Genomic DNA, 18041 nt, shown 5'->3' on the forward strand with positions numbered 1-18041 from the left:
AAAAAAGGTAGAGAAAAACAAAGTCACTAACACAGAAACCATAACAAATTGAAAATGAAAGTGTGGAGAAAATGGCAGCAAAGAAAGAAAAACCAAAAACAACAGGAAGAAAAGAAGAAGGAAGGACGTCGGAAGAGGAAGGTGAAGGCCTTACCGGTATGAGGAAGCCCGCCGTGGAGAGAGAAGCCTGCTCCCTGAGGTCAGTCGAAACCCCGAACTCAGGACTACAAAGATGGCTCACGGAGCCAAACAAAAGTGCGCAACTGCGCATGCGTGAATCCTCGCGCATGCGCTATGCACAAGACTAAAACAACACCGACGGGAGGGGGGACCAGCTGAGGAGTAAATCTTCACAGCCGAAACATGACAGCAAGACTCTCAACAGGAAAACATAGAAATTAACGGGAACAAGAAGGAAGAGAATAAAAATAGGAAATCAAAGAAACAACAGATGACCAACCCAGAGGAAGAAGACCAACACCAAGACACTTTTAATAAAAATAAGAGGAACAAAAATACCCAACAAAATAAAATAAACAACCCAACAAGAAAACCAGAAGAGACAGAGGTAAAGGACACAGATCCTGGAGTGGACCCAGAAGAAGAGAAGGGAGAACACAGAGAAATGGAAGATGAAGGGAAGGGCAAGTACATGGATATATATTTTTTTAAAGAATATATGGAAACAGTAAAAGAATGGCAGTCACAAGAATTTAGTGAAATAAAAAGAAGAATAAATAGTACAGAAGAAAAAGTGAATAGATTAGAGATGATCATGACCGATATAGGAAAAAGAGTAGACAAGGTGGAAGAACGAGAAACAGCCATAGAAATGGAAGTAGATGACTTAAAAAAGAAATTAGAAGAACCTGATAAAAAAGTTAAAGAAACACAGGAGCTGTTAGCTCAGTAGATAGATATAATGGAAAATTATAATAGAAGAAACAATATAAAGATAGTGGGCCTTAAGGAAGATGAAGAAGGCAAAAATATGAAAGAATTTATAAAAGAATGGATCCCCAGGGTCCTAGGAAGACCAGAATTACAGGAAGAAATGGAAATAGAAAGGGTACATAGAACATTAGCCCCTAAACCACAACAAAAACCAAGATCCATTCTAGTAAAATTCCTAAGATATACAACAAGAGAAAATATATTGGAGAAGGCAATGGAAAAAATAAGAGAAGACAAAAAACCACTAGAATACGAGGGTCAAAAATTTTTTTTCTATCTAGACATAAGTTTTGAACTCCTGAAGAAGAGGAAGGAGTTCAATGCAGCAAAAACGACCCTATGGAAAAAAGGTTATAAATTTATGTTAAAATACCCAGCGGTACTTAAAATAGTTATCCCGGGGCAGCAAAGCAAACTATTCTCGGATCCGGAAGAAGCACGAAAATTTGTAGAACAACTACAAAACAGACAGAGAGATGAAGAGATGTAACAAGAACAAAAATGACAACAAACTATATATATATAAATAGAGTATAAGTAAGAACTCAGAAGGGAAAGAAAGGGAAGAAAGGAAGTAAGGAGGGAATTAAGAGAGTGACCTTTGTTATATATGGAGATTAAAATCTTTACTGGGGGGGGCAGGGTGGGGAAGAATAACAGTCACTGCGAAATCAGTTGATGCTTGCGAGCGGATTCGCAAATCCAAATGGAGAGGGGAGATGTGGTTGCCCGACAAGGGACAAAGGGCAACTCAGAAAGGGGAGGGACTATTGGGGTTAAAGGAATTTTAGATATGAGAATAGTGGAAATATTTTATGTTTTAGAAATGTTGTCTTATAATGTGTTCAAAAAAAGAAAGCAGAAATGGATAAGAAGGGAAGGTGGTGATGAGGAAACGGAAAGGAAAGATAAACAAAGTATGAAATGACTATGTTGAACTATATGACTTTAAATATTAATGGAATACATAACCAAATCAAAAGGAAGAAACTGTTAAATTTACTGAAAAAAGAAAAAATTGATATAGCATTCGTACAAGAAACACATCTAAATGAAGTGAAAATTAAAGAGAGATTGGATAGGACATGTAACAGCAGTATCATATAATTCAAAAGCCAGAAGAGTAGCTATATTAATCAATAAAAATGTACCAATCAAAATAGAAGAGGAAATAATAGATCCAGCAGGGAGATATGTAATGATAAAATGTCAGATATATTCAGAATTTTGGAATTTACTCAATGTATACTCACCTAATGAAGAAGATCAAAAATTTATGCAAGATATCTTTTTGAAGATAGCAGTAAGCAAGGGAACATACTAATAGGAGGGGATTTTAACCTTAATTTGGACTCAAACATGGATAAAACTGGAAAAAAAACTAACAGAAAGAACAAAGTAACCAAATTTATAATTAAATCGATGCAAGAAATATAACTTTTGGATATATGGAGGAAACAACACCCAAAGGAAAAGGAATATTCATATTATTTGGGTAGACACAAAAGATACTCAAGGATAGACCTATTCCTGTTTTCAGCCCACATTCAAGGGAGAGTTAGGAAAACAGAATATAAAGCTAGACTATTATCAGATCACTCACCCCTGTTACTGGCAATAGAGCTAGAGGACATCCCTCCAAGAATGTATAGATGGAGATTAAACTCCATGCTACTTAAAAGACAGGATTTTAGAGAATTCATTGAACGACAAATTAAAATGTACTTTGAAATAAATACGGAATCAGTGAAAGATAAGTTTATACTATGATATGCAATTAAAGTGTTCATCAGAGGGCAAATAATTAGTTATGTAACTAAGATGAAGAAGGTCTACAATCGGGAAACAGAACAGTTGGAATGGGAAATAAAAAATACAGAAAAAGAATTAGCAATAAAGGAAGATACAACTAAAAGAAGAGAATTGGCAGACAAGAAAGTAAAAGATGAAACACTACAAACATATAAGGTGGAGAAGAACATAATGAAGACAAAACAGAAATATTATGAGCTAGGAGAAAAAAACGCACAAAATTCTAGCGTGGCAGCTTAAGACAGAACAAACTAAAAGAATGGTATTGGCATTAAGGAAAAAGGACAAACAAATTACATATAATCCAATGGAGATCAATGAAAACTTCAGGAAATTCTACGAACAACTATATCAAACTGAAAACTAAGGGAAAGAAAACAAAATAGATGAATTTCTAACTAAAACTGAACTACCGAAATTACAAACAGAGGAGCAAAATAAATTAATAAAACCATTTGAAATAGAAGAAGTACAGGAGATATTAAAAAAACTACCGAACAATAAAACACCAGGAGAGGATGGATTCCCAATAGAATTCTATAAAACATTTAAAGATTTATTAATTCCTCCCCTCCTGGAAGTAATCAACCAGATTGATAAAACACAAAGCTTACCAGATTCATGCAAAACAGCAATAATTACAGTAATACCAAAGACAGGGAAAGATCCACTTGCACCAGCATCATATAGACCAATATCTTTACTTAACACAGATTATAAGATAATAGCTAAACTATTAGCAAACAGATTAGCCGACTATGTACCAAAAATAGTAAATCTAGACCAAACTGGATTTATTAAAAAAAGACAAACAACAGACAATATTTGTAAATTTATTAACTTAATTCATGCAGTAGAAGGAAATAAAGCTCCAACAGTAGCAGTTGCTTTAGACGCAGAGAAGGCCTTTGACAGAGTAGAATGGAATTATTTATTCAAAGTACTACAAAAATTCAGCTTACCAGAGAAATATATTAATTGGATTAAAGCATTATATAAGGGGCCATTGGCGAAAGTGACAGTAAATGGATATATATCAAAACAATTTAACTTAAGCAGATCAACAAGGCAGGGATGCCCACTATCGCCCTTATTGTTCGCGTTAGCCATAGAACCGCTAGCAGAACTGATAAGAACAGAAAATAAAATAAAAGGGATAAAAATAAAAGACAAGGAATATAAAATCAGTCTATTTGCAGATGACGTTATAATATACTTAACAGAACCAGAAATATCAATAAAAGAATTACATAGGAAATTGAAGGAATATGGAGAAGTATCAGGGTACAAGATCAACGCAAATAAAAGTGAAGCAATGCCAATGAATAATGCGGATTTCACAAAGTTTAAGAAAGAATCACCATTTAGATGGCAAACACAAGCAATGCGATACCTAGGTATACAACTAAATAAAAATCTCGGCCCATCTATATAAACTAAATTATCATCCATTAATGAAAAAATTACAAGATAACTTAGAGCATTGGAAAGACTTACCATTAACACTGATAGGAAGGATAAACTGTATTAAAATGAACATTTTCCCAATACCTATTTCAGTTATTACCAATTCACCTAACAGAGAAATTCTTCAAGGAGCTAAAGAAAATAATAAGGAAATTCTTATGGAAATGGGGGAAACCGAGGATAGCACTAGATAAATTAATAGAATGGTACAAACAAGGAGGCTTACAACTACCAAACTTTAAGAATTATTATAGAGCCGCACAATTAAGATACCTATCAGATTTTTATCAAACAAGGGAAAAACCAGATTGGATCAGATTAGAACTAGATAAAATAGGGGAGAACATACACTATATAAATGGGATGAAAAATTGGTGCAACGTAGGAATTCACCGGTATTGCATCATCTGCTCAATATTTGGAAGAAGATTCACGTAGAAAGGAATAAAACAAATTACCAACTACAAAAACTAATATTGACGCAAAATCAACTAATCCCTTTCACAATCGATAACCTTTCCTTCAGAGAATGGGAGAGAAAAGGAATCAAAAGAATAGAAAATTGTTTTTCGGGAAATAAATTATTATCCTTTGAACAAATGAAGGATAAATATAATATAACTCACGATACAATGTTTGCATACCACCAACTGAAAAACTACTTGAAGGACAAATTGGGAAACAGTCTGAGGTTACCAGAAGGAAGCAATTTTGAATATGTGATTACAGACACAATGATAATTTAAAAATTTATAACAAACATGTACATCAAACTGCAAGAAAAGGAGAATGAGGAAACAAATGGTAAACTTAAACAAAAATAGGAACAAGATCTAAACATAAAGATAAAGAATGAAACATGGGAAAAGCTATGCTCCGGAACTATGAGAAATACAATAAACACGAGGTTATGCATGATATAACTGGATACACAGGCTATACATCACACCTCAAAAGTTAAATAAATGGGACCCAACAGTATCAGACAAATGTTTTCACTGTAAAAAGGAAACGGGAACAACAATTCATGCAATTTGGACATGTGAGAAAGTGGAAAAATTTTGGGAAGATCTAAACCAGATATTAAATAAAATCACAAAAAGCAATATACCAAAATACCCAGAGATCTTCCTCCTAAGTAATATAAGAAATAAAGAATTTGGACTCGATTTGGATGGAGCACAAAAATGATTTGTTATGATAGCCCGAGCTGTAGCAAAAAAATGTATTATGTCAACCTGGAAATTAGAAGACAACTTGAGAATACAACAATGGTACATAGAAATTAATAAATGTATTCCATTAGAAAAAATAACATAATTTAAGAAATAACATCACAATATTCGAACAAATATGGGAGCCATACATGAAACACAATAGAGAAATCCTACCATGGACTTCCACCACCTAAAATGACAGAAGGAGAAGACAACGAAAAGAACTGACTCAGTAAAATTTCTTGTTTATTTTTATTAAGTGACAACATTGTTTGGGGGGTATCTTATAGATTGAACTTCGGGTGGATGGGAGGGGGGGTGAGGGAGGGAGGGAAGGGAGGGGGGAAGAGAAATGACAATGTATATATTCAAGAGAAAAAATGTCTGTATGTGTCTTGGTCAATATGGTTTATAGTGTGAAAAATAAAAAAATTTAAAAAAAACACAGACTAGAAGGGCCCGGTTCCATCAACCTCCCCCTCCTCTCTCCCCCTCTCTATCTCTCCCCCTCACTCACTCACTCTCCCCTTCTCTCTCTCCCTCCTCCCTCTCCCTCCTCCCTGGCTCTCTCTCCCTCCCCCTCTCACCTCACACACTCCTCTCCCTTCCCCCTCTCACCTCACACCTCTCTCCCTCACCCCTCTCTCTCCCTCCTCTCTCTCCACCCTCCTCTCTTTCCACCCTCCTCTCTCTCCCACCCTTTCTCTATCTACTTCTCTCTCTCTCTCCACCAGCTCTCTCTCTCCCTCTCAACCACTCTCTCTCTCTCTCTCCCCCCTCTCCCCCACACCTCTCACCTGTCCCACGATGGCTTCCTGCAGGCCGCACACCCCCCCTTGCTCATGGGATGAACACCCTGGAGGAGCAGGTTGCTGTGGAGTTTTCCCAACATATCATCCAAGTTCCTGTCCTCTCCCTCCGACCCTCCTGTCTCCGCTGGGCCCCCGGAGACGGCTGACGTCTGCGTCTGGGCTGCTGGCTGTGGAGGGGGCTAGAGAGATAGTGACAGGGGAAAGAAGGGGGAGGAAAGGGGTGAGAGGGAGGGGGCAGAGAGAGGGGGCAGAGGGGAGGGGCAGCGAGAGGGGGGGAGATGGGGAGAAAGGGGGGAGGGAGGGGGTGAGATAGGGGAAGGGGAGAGTTGGGAGGGAGAGAAGGGGAGAGGGGTAGGGGAGAGAGTTGGGAGAGAGGGGAGAGGATTAAAAGAATGTTAATCAGCAAGATCCTGATATGTAGATAATTTGTGTGTATACATGTGTAAGTGTGTGTATGTACAACACATGTGTGGGTGTTTGCATGTACACATTTCTGAGTTTGAATGTGTGTGCACGACTGTGTGTATATGCATGTCATTGTGCATGTGTTGTGTATATGTGTGTGATGGGATATGTCTGTGTGAGATTGTGTGTATAACACTGGTGTGGTGTGTGTGATGAGATATTTATATACACATGTGTGCAAGTATGTGTGTGTGAGAGACTCTGAGTGTATATACAGTGTGTGTGTGCAAGTTTGTGTGGGTGTGAGTGGTGTGTGTGAAAGAGAAGGTGGGGGTGTGTGACAGGGTGTGTGTATTCACATGTGTGAGTGTGTGTGTAGGTGTGTGTGAGTGAGATGCTGGGGGTGTGTGTATACACGAGTGTGCATGTGCATGAGAAGGTGTGTGCGTGTGTGTGAGAGATGGTGGGGTGTGTGTATGAGAAGGTGCATGTGTGTGTGTGCCATGCGAATGGTGGGGGGTGTATGTGGAAGTGTGTGTGTGTTAGAGAGATGGTGGGGGTGTGTGTATGAGAAGTGCATGTGTGTGTGTGCGTGCAATGGTGGGGGGTGTATGTGGAAGAATGTGTGTGTGTGAGAGAGATAGTTGGGGGGGTGTATGTGAGAATGTGTGTGTGTGAGGTCGGAGCCATATGATGGGAATTGGAGCCGTGTGTTTTAGTTTGGATGCCAGACGGAGCTGGCGAGATTTGCTGGCAGTTTGTCATGAGCTCACGTGCTGTGAATCTTGAAATCAGACAGGGAAGCCATGAGTTTGTCCAGCTCCATGGTGGCAGATGTGGCCGAACTCTGGGTGGAACAGTGTGACTGCAGAGAGAATGCGATAGATGACCCAGACACAATGGAAAGCTACTCCTCTCGTTTGCCCTGCTCTACTCCCTTCCCCCCCCCCCCACCTCTCCACACCCTCGAAATCTCGGTAAACCAGTAAAACCCATCCCCAGCATGATTACAGGAAGGATGTGAAAAGCTACAGAGAGGAGGCAGAGGAGATTCACCAGGACGTTGCCTGGATCGGGGAAACAGTCTTTATGAGGCAACGTTCGCAGAGCTGGGACTTTTCTCTTTGGAGCGTAGAGGGATGAGAAGAGACTTGATAGAGGTTGACAAGATTCTGAGAGGCATTGACAGGGTGGACAGTCAGCGCGCCTGTTTCCCAGGGCAGGATCAGCAAACACCAGAGGACGTGTGTACAAAATGGAGGGAGGAAAGTTTAGGGGAGACGGACAAGGGGAAGTGTTTTCAACACAGAGAGTTGTTAGGTGTAAACAGGGTTGTAAAGAGACTTTTTGGCACATTGATCTTCATAAATCAAAGTATTGAGTACAGAAGTTGGGAAATTTGTACAAGACATTGGTGAGGATACATTTGGAGATTGTGTGTAGTTTTGGTCACCGAACTCCAGGAAGATCTCATTAAGATAGAAAGATGCAGAGAAGATTTACTTGGATGTTGCCCGGACTTCAGGAACTGAGTTACAGGGAAAGGTTTAACGGGCTTGGTCTTTATTCCCTGGAGCGTAGAAGAATGGGGGGAGATTTGATGGAGGTGTTTAAAATTATGAGGAGGACAGACAGAGTAAATGTCAGCTTTTTCCATTTAGATTAGGAGAGATAAATGCAAGAGGACATAGGTTTAGGGGAAGTTCTTCACTCAGGAGCATTTGGTGGGAGTGTAGAATGAGCTGCCATCTGACGTGGTGAACTCGGGTTCGATCGTGTGTTTTTAAGATATATTGGGATTGAGACATGGGTGGGAGAGGCCTGGAGGGTTATGGAGTGGGAGCAAGTCAGTGGAACTAAGGAGATGATAGTCGGCACAGACTAGAAGAAGGGCCGAATGGCCTATTTTCTGTGTTGTAGTGTTCATAGTTCTATGGATGGCTGGAATGCCTTGCTGCAATTGGTGGCGGAGGCTGGGACATTGGGAGCATTTACGAGACTCTTAGACAGACACAAGGATAAAAGAAAATAGAGGGTTTATAGGGTTGGGAGGATTTAGTACTTTTTTTAAAGGAATATATGGTGTCAACACAACATCGAGGGCCGAAGGGCCTGGACTGTGCTGTAGTGTTCTGTTCTGTGTTCCAAGTTGTAATTCTGCCTAGCCCACAGGAAAAAGAATCTCAGGGCTGTAGGTGATGTCATGCGTAAAATCTGACAATAAATCTGAATGAGACGGGATCTTACAGAAACGTATAAATGATGAAAAGCAATGACAAGATAGAGGTGGGTAAGTTGTATCCATCCATTGGTGGGGGAGACCAGAACTACGGACATTGCCTCAACATTTCAGGGGAATAGATTTAGAAAGGAGCTGTTACTACACATCAGTGAGACGAGGGAGAATAATAGTTCTGCACAGATGAGAAGGGCCTGGTTTCTGTGCAGTAATATCCTGATGTGACATATTAACGTAGGAAATCCCCATTTCCATTGAGGTAACGTGACACGTTTACATAGGAAATCCCATTCCCAATATGATATCAGTTGATGGGTTTCCCAGATTTTAAATATACTTTTGGAATGAAGAGCTGTGTCTGCACTTACCTGTTCACAGGCTCGTGGTCACTCCTGTTCCCATCTCTGACCCCTGCCCTGCCGTCTTCTTTATGGTGGTCTCTTGCACAACATTCCCATGGCCGATATCCTTTATGGGGTCCTGAGTGACAGATGGGGTCTCTGTCGTCTTCCAGTGGGAACTGAGCCAGAATTTCATCTGCAGGTGGGGAGGAGAGAAGGGGTGAAGTAGGAAGGTAGAGAGTGGAAGAAGAGGGAGATAGAAAGGAGAAGAGGGGAGATAGAGAGGGGAGATAGAGAGGGGAGAGAGGTACAGTGAGGGGGAAATGAGAGAGGAAGAGAGAAGGTGGGGAGAAGGGGAAGTGAAAGAGAGAGAGAGAGAGAGAGGGGAGAGAGTAGGAGAGACCCACTTGGAGAATTCTGTTCAGTTCTGGTCACCTCATTATAGGAAGGATGTGGAAGCTATGGAGAGGGGGCAGATTCACCAGGACGTTGCCTGGATCGGTAAACAAGTTTTATGAGGCAACGTTCGCAGAGCTGGGACTTTTCTCTCTGGAGCGTAGAAGGATGAGAGGAGACTTGATAGAGGTTGACCAGATTCTGAGAGCATCGATAGGGTGGACAGTCAGCGTCAGTTTCCATGGGCGGGATCAGCAAACACCAGAGGACGTGTACAAAGTGAGGGAGGGAAGTTTAGAGGAGATGTCAGGGAAGTTTTTTCACACACAGGAGTTGTGGGGGCCAGGAATGCCTTGTCAGGGATGGTGGTGGAGGCTGGAACATTGGGGGCATTTAGGAAACTCTTAAACACACGAATGGGAGGGAGGTTTCTGTGAGAGAGGTGAGGAGCAGGTGGACATGGTTCAGCACAGGAATGTGGGTTGAGTGGCCCACCATTATGCAGATGACAGATTCAAAGGTGCTGAGGTGGCATGGGGAGGGGGAGGAGGTGGGGAGAGGGTGCGGACTCCATGCAGACTCAGCGCGGGAGCAGACAGATTACCCATGCTGGACAAATCTGGCTCTGTTCAGCTCCTGCAACAAACGATCGAGTTCGCAGAGGCCACTACCGATTCTCTTCCCCTCGAAGGAGATGGCTTTGTCTTGCAGACAGTACTGTGGTGGGGACAAGAGGAGGGGTTAGACACGCAGAACATTACAGCACAGAAACAGGCCCATTCAGTCTGTGCTGAACTATTGTCCTGCCCTGTCCCACTGACCTGCACCCAGTCCATATCTCTGTACCCTCCCATCCATGTACTCATCCAAATTCCTCTTTAATGTTAACATTGAGCCTCCATTCACCACCTCAGCTTGTTCCACACCCCCACCGCTCTCTGTGTGAAGGAGTTTCCCCTAAACTTCTCCCATTTCACCCTTAACACACGTCCTTTGGTTTGGATCTCCCCTCCCCTCGGTGGGAAAAGCCGATTTACATTTACTCTGTCTGTCCCCTCATCATTTTATAACCCCTTGATCAAATGTCCCCTCATTCTTCTACACTCCAGGGAATAAAGTCCCAATCTGTTTAACCTTTCCCTGTAACTCAGTCCCTGAAGTCCGGGCAACATCCTACTAAATCTTCTCTGCATCTTTCTATCTTATTGAGATCTTTCCTGGAGTTCGGTGACCAAAACTCCGCACAATGCTCCAAATGTATCCTCACCAATGTCTTGTACAACTTTACCATCACATCCCAACTCCTGTACTTAATACTTTGATTTATGAAGGCCAATGTGCCAAAAGCTCCTCTTTACAACCCTGTCCACCTGTGACTCCACTTTCAGGAATTATGTATCTGTATCCCCAGATCCTTCTGTTCTACCGCACTCCTCAGTGCCCGACCGTTCACCATGGACGTCCTTTCTTGGTTTGTCCTTCCAAAATGCAACACCCCCACACTTGTCCTGCATTAAATTCCATCGGCCATTTTTCAGCCATTTTTCCAGCTGGTCCAGATCCCTCTGCAAGGTTGAAAATCTTCCTCACTGTCCACAACGTCTCTAATCTCAGTGTCAAAATTTGAAGTCCATACCCAACCCAATGAATCCCTTCTCCTTGATACCGAAGGTTCTGGTGATTGTGAGCGAAATACCTGTATAAATGATCTTTATCTCCTTGTCGAACCTGTGCAGATGTCTGGCAGTCTTTGACTGTCTACAGAATAAAAATAAATTTGATATCATTTGTCACTAACAAGTAGGTATCAATAGACTGACCTATGACTCTCAATCACTCTCTCTCAGGGGGATATCTGTACACTGACCGGAGTCTCTCCGTTCTCTCTCTCAGGGGAATCACTCTCTCTCAGGGGGATATCTGTACACTGACCAGGGTCTCTCCGTCCTCTCTCTCAGGGGGATATCTCGGGATGGGGGGGGGAGATATCTGTACACTGACTGGGGTCTCTTACCTGTGGAGGTGTGTAAGCTGGTGGAGGGGGTTGCAGTGGATTTGCGTTTCCAGCATTTGGTCTGCTGTTGTGCAGGTCAGGGCTGCGTGCAGTCCCAGCATCTCGTGACCGCGGTTCAGAATCTTCCTGAACTTCCAAAGGGCGTTTCGAGAGTAGCGAGGTGGAAGTCTCGAGGTCAGCCAGAAGGGCATCTGTAAGGAGCATGCAGAGTGAGGTGAAGAGAGTTGGCGGGGGTGAGAGAGAGGGAGAGAGAGAGAAAGGAGTAGAAAGTGGAGAAAGGGGGGGAGAGAGGGGGGAGAGAGAGGGAGAGAGGAGGGGATGGGGAGAGAGGGTGTGGGAGGGGGTTGAGAGAGAAGGGAGATAGAAAGGGGGGCAGAGGGGGAAGGGGTGTATTTCCACAATGAACATTGGACAGCACACAGGGTATTTTAATTCTTGAGCTGAAACAAACGTTTCAGTGTGGTCCATCGTACACATGAGATGGTGTCCTGGGGCATCCAGGAAAAAGAACTTGCATTTAAATTTGCACATGTGCCAGTTCGAAATTTCCCAAATTCCCAGGCTCAGAGAGACTTTCAGAATTCGAAGATTCCAGATGGAAAGGTTTTGCAGAATTGTTTAAACTCTACCTTAGGTGAAACAATCCCAAGGAGTGTGTGACGGGACAGGGGGAGGGGGAGCTTCACTCTGTGTCCCACCCCATGAGTGTGTGACGGGATGGGGGAGGGGGAAGCTTCACTCTGTGTCCCACCCCAGGAGTGTGTGACGGGACAGTGGGAGAGGGGCTTCATTCTGTGTACCACCCTTGGAATATGTGACGGGACGGGGGAGGGGGAGCTTCACTCTGTGTCCCACCCCAGGAGTGTGTGACGGGTCAGTGGGAGAGGGGCTTCACTCTGTGTCCCACCCCAGGAGTGTGTCACAGGTCAGTGGGAGAGGGGCTTCATTCTGTGTCCCACCCTTGGAGTGTGTGATGGGGGGGGGGGGGGGGCGGGGGTGGAGGGGGTGAGATACATACCAAAAATAACAATGCGTGGACTGAGGGGTGAGTAGAAATCATCAGGTTCACCTACAGGGAGATACAGGACGGTCACAGGAAGTAACAATTCACACACAGACAGACACACACACACACACACTCTCACACACACACAAACAGACACACTCACACACAGACACTGACACAGTGCAAATAATTCAAGTTAATGATTGACAGTCTAATTAACTGTCATTACCCACTCTTCTCACCCCCACCCTCCGGGATGACCAAGGTTAAATCCCCTCTCCCTCAGTGACCCTCTCCCACATGGTCACTGACGTTAACACCCCCCCCTCCCCCTCTCATCATCCCACCAATTGCGGATGTGAGTAGAAGGATTTTGCTCTGTGACTCTCTCTGTGACCTCATGGGACTGTTCTCAGAGCTGCGGACACCGTGGTGCGGGTCAGGGAAGGATCCGAGTCAGAATGGATCCCGGGAGAGATGGAACACCTTCAGGATTAGTCAGTGGAAGGATTCCACTCCAATGGAAATCTTGTCTCGTAAAGGGGAGTGGGGGGAGAGTGAGAGGGAGAGAGAGAGAGGAGGGGAGGGAGAGAGAGGAGGACGGGTGGAGAGAGATGGGGAGAGAGAGGGAAGGAGAGGGATAGGGGAGGGAGGGGAATGGAGAAGGGGAGAAGAGCGGTAGGGAGAGAGTGAGAGGGGGAAGGTGGGGTGGAAGTGTTTTAACAGTCAGAACATTTAGTTCCTGTCACAGTTGTACAAGACCATAGGACATTCCAACCCAGTCCTGGCCCTTCAGCCCTCGATATTGTGCTGACCCATATATTCCTAAAAGATTCTAACCCCTCCCTACCCTGTAACCCTCTATTTTTCATCCGTGTTTCTTTGAGCCTCTTAAATGCCCCAATGTTCCAGCCTCCACCACCATCCCCAACAAGGTATTCCAGGCCCCCACAACTTTCTGTGTAAAAAAACTTCCCCTTGACGTCTCCCCTAAACTTCCCTCCCTCCACTTTGTACACACGTCCTCTGGTGTTTGCTGATCCCACCCTGGGAAACAGGCACTGACTGACCACCCTATCAATGCCTCTCAGAATCTTATTGACCTCGATCAAGTCTCCTCTCATCCTTCTAAGCTCCAAAGAGAAGAGTACCAGTTCTGCGAACCTTGGCTCATAAAGACTTGTTTCCCATTCCAGGCAACGTCCTAGTAAATCTCCTCTGCCGACTCTCCATTGCTTCCACATCCTTCCTGTAATGAGGTGACCAGAACTGAACACAATTCTCCAAGTGGGAGCTCACCAGAGATTTGTAATGTGACCTCTCGACTCCTGAATTCAATCCCCTGACTAATGAATCCCAGCATCCCACAGGCCTTCTTAACGATCCTATCAACCTGTGCGGCGACCTTGAGGGATATAGGGATCTGGGCCCCAAGGTAGCTCTGTTCATCCACACTCTGAAGTAACTGACCATGAATCCTGGTCTCAGCCTCCTGGTTTGTCCAAAATCCATCACCTCACCCTTGTCCAGAATTAATCCATCTGCCGCTTTCCTGCCCAACTCTGCCTCCTGTCGATATCCTCGTAACCTTCAACAACCTTCAGCTCCATCCACAACTCTCCAACCTTCGTGTTATCTGCAAACTCACTGACCCATCCTTCCACCTTCCACCTCTTCACCCGGGACATTTATAAAAATCACAGAGAGCATGGGTTCTCAGAACAGATCCCTGCAGATCAATAGATTTGGATCCCGAGTTTCTTCTGTTCTGTACTGTGAAGGCAGACGGCGTGTTGGCCTTCATTGACCATGGGATCAGAGTTCAGGAGCTGTGAGATCCTGTTGCAGCTCTACACGACCTTGGTTAGACCCCACTTGGAATATCGTGTTCAGTTTTTGTCACCTCACCTCAGAGAAGGATGTGGATGGTGTAGAGATGGGGCAGAGGAGATTGACCAGAATGCTGCCGGAATTGGAGGGCTTGCCTCGTGAGGAGGGGTTGAGTGAACGTGGTCTTTTCTCCTTGGAGTGATGGAGCATGAGGGGGTGACGAGGGAGGTTTACATCTGCTCCCCCCCCCCCCGCCACGAACATGAGGTGGCAGAGTTTTAAGGTGCTTGGGAGTAAATACTGGGAGGATGCTCTTCACACAGAGAGTGGAATGTGCTGCTGGCAACGGTGGTGGAGGCAGGGTCTTTAGTGACTATTAGGTACGTGGATCTGAGAAACACTAAGGAGATGAAGTTGGGAGATTCGGGAAAGTTGTTAGAGAAGAGACAGAATTCCCTGAAAGTGGCGTCACAGGTGGTCAGGGTTGTAAAGAGACCTTTTGGAACATTGACCTTCATAAATCAAAGTATTGAGTACAGGAGTTGGGATGTGATGGTAAAGTTGTACAAGACATTGATGAGGCCACATTTGGAGCATTGTATGAAGTTTTGGTCACCGAACTCCAGGAAAGATATCAATAAGATAGAAAGATGCAGAGAAGATGTTGCCCGGGCTTCAGGAACTGAGTTACAGGAAAGGTTAAACATGAGGACTTTATTCCCTGGAGTGTTGAAAAATGAGGGGAGATTTGATCGATGTGTTTAAAATGATGAGGGGGACAGACAGAGTCAATGTAGGGCAGGTTTTCCCACTGATGGTGGGGGGGGGGGGGGGGGGGGGGTGAGATCCAACCAGAGGACATGGGTTAAGGGAGAAAGGGGAAAGATTAAGGGGGAACGTCTTCATCCAGAGAGCGGTGGGGGTGTGGAACTGAGGTGGTGAATGCAGGCTCAATATTAACATCGAAGAGGAATTTGGATGGGTACAGGAATGGGAGGGGTATGGAGGGATATGGACTGGGTGCAGGTCAGTGGATGGAGGCACAGAATAGAAGGACCGAAGAGCCTGCAATGTTCTATGATTCTAGGAGAGGGGCAAAGTGGGGAGAGATGGAGTAAGGGAGGACAGGGACGAATAGGTAGGGGAGAGAGAGGGAGGAAAGAGGGAGGAGGGGGAGAGGAAGGGAGAGAGGGAAGGGGAGGGGGAATGGAGAGAGATGGGGAGAGTGGGGGAGGCAACAAACGTCTTTAAATGGGTGGGAGAGGTCAGAGGCCGATGGATTCGGGAATCCAGCTGGAAGGGGGGCTAACAGGGGGGAGATATGGAGAACTCAGCTTCCCAGGAACTACGTCACACAGATAAATATCTTTGCACTCAAAGTTGTTCAGAAGTTCTATCAGTTGAAAAAGTGTTGAGTCACAAAATACATCGAATTGTTTCTAAAACATCGACATGCAAATTAAAGGAATCCGTTTCGGGAGATATCGTGTGGTCCAGGATCAGCGGTTTCGGTCCATCAGAGAGTGAAGCTCCCTCTCCCCCCGTCCCTTCACACACTCCCGGGTTGGGACGAATGAAGCTCCCTCCCCCCGACCTGTCACACACACCCAGGGTGGGACACAGAGTGAAGTTCCCTCTCCCCCCGTCCCGTCACGTGACTCTCGGGGTGGGACACAGAGTGAAACTCCCTCTCCCCCCCATCCCATTACAAACTCCCGGGGTGGGACACAGAGTGAAGATCCCTCTCCCCCCGTCCCATCACTCACTCCCGGGGTGGGACACAGAGTGAAGATCCCTCTCCCCCCCGTCCCATCACTCACTCCCGGGGTGGGACACAGAGTGAAGATCCCTCTCCCCCCGTCCCATCACTCACTCCCGGGGTGGGACACAGAGTGATGCACACTTGGCATGAACCTTTCGGGTGGGAGAGAGGGACGGGGGGTAGGGGGGAGATGGAGAGGGAAGGGAAGAAAGAGAGACATGGAGTATATGTGGATCAGAGAAGTAAGGCAGAGTCCCTTGCAGACCCCTCACCCCCCAACTCACCCAGATCATCCATGATCGAAGCCCCCTGTCCGTGCCGAGCTCCCTCTCTCCGAACTCTGCCCCCTCCCTCCAGCAGCCTGCAGAAGCCAGGACCACAGCCGGAAGTTTTGGCAAGGAGGTTTTTCCAGTGACGATGCTGCGGGAGATCTTTTCCCATGTATGGAAATGTGTTCCAACTCCTGGCAGTGTGAAGAAGAGAGAGGCTGGTCTCAGACACACATTGAAACCAGGCACACCGGGTGGCAGGCTCCCAACAGAGACAGGCCCCCACACCTACTCCCCTCACGCATCCACCCACCCCACATACACATCTCATACACCCACATACACACCAACACACACTTCACCCCACATACACACATTACACATACACCCTCACACCCACATACACACATTACACATACACCCTCACACCCACATACCCTCACAAATACGTACACCCACACACAGACCATACACAACCCAACACACACACAGATGACACTGAGATTGGAGGCATTGTGGACATCGAGGAAGGTTTCAAAGTTTGCAAAGGGATATGGATCAGCTGGAAAAATGGCTGATGGAATTTAATGCAGACAAGTGTGAGGTGTTGCATTTTGGAAGGACAAAACGAGATAGTACATCCACAGTAAACGGTCGGGCACTAAGGAGTGCGGTAGAACAGAAGGATCTGGGAATTCAGATACATAATTCCCTAAAAGTAGCATCACAGGTGGGAAGGGTTGTAAAGAGAGCTTTTGGCACATTGGCCTTAATAAATCAAAGTATTGAATTCAGGAGCTGGGTGGGATGCTATGGTAAAGTTGAACAAGACATTGGTGAGGTCACATTTGCAGTATTGTGTGCAACTTTACCCTCTCAATTTGTGTGGGTGTTGCGTGCAAGTTCAGACTGGTCAGACAACACTGGGAGCACTGTACGCAGTACCCCCACACCGGGATCACCGTGCACAATTCCCAGTCTCCGTATCCACACAGAGAACATTGTGCACAGTTACCGACTCCGTATCCCCCAATGGAATCACCACGCACAGTTCCCATCACCAAATCCCTGAGATAGCCCTGCACCAGTCGATATTAAATGTTGATTTTCTTCATTTTTGGCAAATCAGGAGACACAAAACCATTCTCTGGATGCAAGTAACCATTTTAATCATATGTTCTTTTGGGGAAGGTATACAGTGATTCCCACAGCAGTTCCCTGTATCCCACACCAAGTTGAGTGTTTGTAGTGTCGACATGTCCGATGTGTGATGACAGACTCACTGACCCAGTGTTCCTGGAGACTCCCACTTCACCCTCACCCCCCCCCCCACCTAACCAACAGAGGTCACAGTGTCACCCCTCCCTTCCCAGGGACCATCCCACCCCACTCTGCTCCAACCCACCACCAGCTTGTCCAGCCCCCACCCCTCCCCAGTTGAGCAGAGAGAACACTGTCCTTCCACAGATCTGCCTGCTCCCTTGTTCTCTCGTCTTTCCCTCCTCCCCTCCCATTCA

General features: G+C 45.2%; 1 pseudogene; it reads right to left on the bottom strand.

The window, feature by feature from the left end:
* The window catches only part of LOC138750751 (transforming growth factor beta-1-induced transcript 1 protein-like), a 27170-nt pseudogene extending 10358 nt beyond the window's left edge, over positions 1-16812 (bottom strand).
* Positions 16813-18041: the final 1229 nt, after the last annotated feature.

This window comes from Narcine bancroftii, unplaced genomic scaffold (genome assembly GCF_036971445.1).
Source record: "Narcine bancroftii isolate sNarBan1 unplaced genomic scaffold, sNarBan1.hap1 Scaffold_254, whole genome shotgun sequence".
Lineage (NCBI taxonomy): Eukaryota > Metazoa > Chordata > Chondrichthyes > Torpediniformes > Narcinidae > Narcine > Narcine bancroftii.